This window comes from Arachis stenosperma, chromosome 10 (genome assembly GCF_014773155.1).
Source record: "Arachis stenosperma cultivar V10309 chromosome 10, arast.V10309.gnm1.PFL2, whole genome shotgun sequence".
NCBI lineage: Eukaryota > Viridiplantae > Streptophyta > Magnoliopsida > Fabales > Fabaceae > Arachis > Arachis stenosperma.
Genome location: NC_080386.1, coordinates 80158481 through 80162538, shown reverse-complemented (window position 1 = coordinate 80162538; position 4058 = coordinate 80158481). Strand labels below are relative to the sequence as shown.

General features: G+C 38.7%; 1 non-coding gene across 1 annotated transcript; it reads right to left on the bottom strand.

Annotated features, from left to right (window-relative positions):
* Positions 1-2547: 2547 nt before the first annotated feature.
* Positions 2548-2655, bottom strand: LOC130958280 (small nucleolar RNA R71). Its single transcript, XR_009077411.1, has one exon. It is a non-coding gene; the product is annotated as a small nucleolar RNA R71 (small nucleolar RNA).
* Between the last annotated feature and the right edge of the window lie 1403 nt (positions 2656-4058).

Here is a 4058-nt window from a genome sequence, read left to right as displayed (position 1 = left end):
TTGGATGAAGACAGTAGGAAAGCAGAGAGACGGAAGGGAAGGCATCTTCATACGCTTGTCTGAAGCTCTTACACCAATGATATGCATAAGTATCTCTATCCTTATCCTTTATGTTATTTTCGTCCATCACCATTATACATTTGAGTCTGCCTGACTGAGATTTACAAGATGACCATAGCTTGCTTCATACCACCAATCTCCGTGGGATCGACCCTTACTCGCGTAAGGTTTATTACTTGGACGACCCAGTGCACTTGCTGGTTAGTTGTGCGAAGTTGTGTTTATGCCATGGTATTGAGCACCAAGTCATTGGAGCCATTACTAGGGATTGTTTATGTTTTGAAAAGTATTGATCACAATTTCGTGCACCAAGTTTTTGGCGCCGTTGCCGGGGATTGTTCTTGTGTATGGACAACTGACGGTTCATCTTGTTGCTTAGATTAGGTATTTATTTTTTTCGAAATTCTTGAAGATGAATTCTAGAGTTTCATGATGATTTGCTGAAATCTGGCTGGCTGTAAAGCCATGTCTAATTTCATTGGACCGAGGTTTCAACTTATCATCACAAGAGCTTGTTGATCTTGCTTTTGGAGCAGTGATCTGCTAAGGCTTGGCTGGCCTTTGGCCATGTCTAGTGTTTTGGACCGAAGCTTTCTTTGAAAGCTTGGCTGGCTGTGAAGCCATGTCTAATTCCTGGACCGGAGTCTTAGACTAGCATTGCACTGATTCCTGAAATTCTCATTAAGAATTTTGATATCTTTTTCCACTTAATTTTCGAAAATCACAAAAAAAATTCACAAAAACCATAAAAACCAAAAAAATATTTGATGTTTCTTGCTTGAGTCTAGTGTCTCATCTTAAGTTTGGTGTCAATTGCATGCATTCATGTGTCTTAAGGATCTTCAAGTAATTCTTGATGATTTCTTACTCTGATCTTTGAATTCTTTTGACTTGAGTGTTTATGTGTCTCATATAGTGTCAATAGTATACAAACTGCTAAGTTTGGTGTCTTGCATGCATTGTTATTTGATTCTTGTTGCATTTTGATTATTAAAAATCCAAAAATATTTTTTATTTGTGTCTTTTCAAGTCAATAATACAGAGAATTGAAGATTCAGAACATACTGCAGAGGAATTATACAGAAAAAGCTGGGCATTCAAAAATGCCCAGTGAAGAAGGCAGACTGGCGTTTAAACGCCAGCCAGGGTACCTGGTTGGGCGTTTAACGCCCAAAAAGGGTGCATTTTGGGCGTTAAACGCCAGAATGGATACCATTCTGGGCGTTTAACGCCAGGATGGTGCTAGGGGGAAGATTTTGTTTTCAAATCAATTTTCTTTCAAGTTTTCAAAGTTTTTCAAAATCAAATCTTTTTCAAATCATATATTTTCAATCAAATGTTTTCAAAATTAATTTCTTTCCTTTTTCAAAGATACTTACTAACAATTAATGATTTGATTGAACATCTCATATTTTTGCCTTTTCTGTTGAGGAAGGTTTTATGTTTGAATCATATCTTTTCTTGTTAGGCAAGTCATTAATTTTTAAAATCAAATCTTTTCAAAATTGTTTTCAAATTATATCTTTTAAAATTGTTTTCAAATCATATCTTCTCAATCACATCTTTTTAAAATCAATCATATCTTCTCAACCACATCTTTTTCAAAATAGTTTTCAATCAAATCTTTTTGATTTCTAATTTAAAAATCTTTTTCAAAAATCACTTGATTTTTTTTCCACTTTTATTTTCGAAAATCAATTAGTGTTTTTCAAAAATGTTTTCAAAATATTTTAATTAATTTTCGAAAATCTTCTTCCCTCCTTCTCACATCCTTCTATTTATGGAGCACCACTCTTTCTCAATGCACAATTCGAACCTTATCTAAGTAAAGTTCGAATTCTTCTTCTCCTTCTTCTTTCTATTTCTCTTTTCCTCTGACACCTCAAGGAATCTCTATACTGTGACATAGAGGACTCCACATTTTCTTGTTCTCTTCTCTTTCATATGAGCAGGAGCAAGGACAAAGGTATTCTTGTTGAAGCTGACCCTGAACCCGAAAGGACCTTGAAGAGAAAGCTAAGAGAAGCCAAAGCACAACTCTCTTTAGAGGACCTGACCGAATTCTTCAAGGAAGAAGAAGACATGGCAGCCGAAAACAACAATAATGCAAACAATGCAAGGAAGGTGCTGGGTGACTTTACTGCACCTACTCCTGATTTTTATGGGAGAAGCATCTCTATCCCTGCCATTGGAGCAAACAACTTTGAGCTTAAGCCTCAATTGGTTTCTCTAATGCAACAGAATTGCAAGTTCCATGGACTTCCAATGGAAGATCCTCATCAGTTCTTAGCTGAATTCTTGCAAATCTGTGACACAGTCAAGACTAATGGGGTTGACCCTGAGGTCTATAGACTGATGCTATTCCCTTTTGCTGTAAGAGACAGAGCTAGAATATGGTTGGACTCTCAACCTAAAGAAAGCCTGGATTCTTGGGAAAAGCTAGTCAATGCCTTCTTGGCAAAGTTCTTTCCACCACAAAGATGGAGTAAGCTTAGAGTGGAAGTCCAAACCTTCAGACAGAAGGATGGAGAATCCCTCTATGAAGCTTGGGAAAGATACAAACAATTGATCAGAAGATGTCCTTCTGACATGCTTTCTGAATAGAGCATCATAGGTATTTTCTATGATGGTCTCTCTGAACTATCTAAGATGTCCTTGGATAGCTCTGCTGGAGGATCTCTTCATCTGAAGAAGACGCCTACAGAGGCTCAAGAGCTAATTGAGATGGTTGCAAATAACCAATTCATGTACACTTCTGAAAGGAATCCTGTGAACAATGGGACAAGTCAGAAGAAAGGAGTTCTTGAGATTGATGCTCTGAATGCCATATTGGCTCAGAACAAGATATTGACTCAACAAGTCAATTTGATTTCACAAAGTCTGTCTGGAATGCAAAATGCACCAAGCAGTACTAAGGAGGCTTCATCTGAGGAAGAAGCTTATGATCCTGAGAACCCTTCAATGGAAGAGGTGAATTACCTTGGAGAACCCTATGGTAACACCTATAATTCTTCATGGAGAAATCACCCAAATCTCTCATGGAAGAACCAAGAGAGACCTCAACAAGGTTTCAATAATAATGGTGGAAGAAACAGGTTTAACAATGGCAAACCTTTTCCATCATCTTCTCAGCAACAGACAGAGAATCCTAAGCAGAACCCCTCTGACTTAGCAACCATGGTCTCTGATCTAATTAAAACCACTCAAAGTTTCATGAATGAAACAAGGTCTTCCATTAGAAATTTGGAAGGACAAGTGGGACAGCTGAGCAAGAAAGTTACTGAACTCCCTCCAAGTACTCTTCCAAGCAACACAGAAGAAAATCCAAAAGGAGAGTGCAAAGCCATCAATATGGCCGAATTTGGAGAGGAAGGGGAGGAAGTGAACGCCATTGAGGAAGACCTCAGTGGGCGTGCACTAGCCTCCAATGAGTTCCCCAATGAGGAACCATGGGAATCTGAGACTCAACATGAGACCATAGAGATTCCATTGGACTTACTTCTGCCTTTCATGAGCTCTGATGAGTATTCTTCCTCTGAAGAGGATGAGTATGTCACTGAAGAGCAAGTTGCTAAGTACCTTGGAGCAATCATGAAGCTAAATAACAAGTTATTTGGAAATGAGACTTGGGAGGATGAACCTCCTTTGCTCACCAAAGAACTGGATGACTTGTCTAGGCAGAAATTACCTCAAAAGAGACAAGATCCTGGGAAGTTTTCCATACCTTGTACCATAGGCACCATGACCTTCAAGAAGGCTCTGTGTGACTTAGGGTCAAGTGTAAACCTCATGCCTCTCTCAGTAATGGAGAAGCTAGGGATCTTTGAGGTACAAGCTGCAAGAATCTCATTAGAGATGGCAGACAACTCAAGAAAACAAGCTCATGGACTTGTAGAGAATGTTTTGGTAAAGGTTGAAGACCACTACATTCCTGCTGATTTCATAGTCCTAGAGACTGGGAAGTGCATGGATGAAACCATCATCCTTGGCAGACCCTT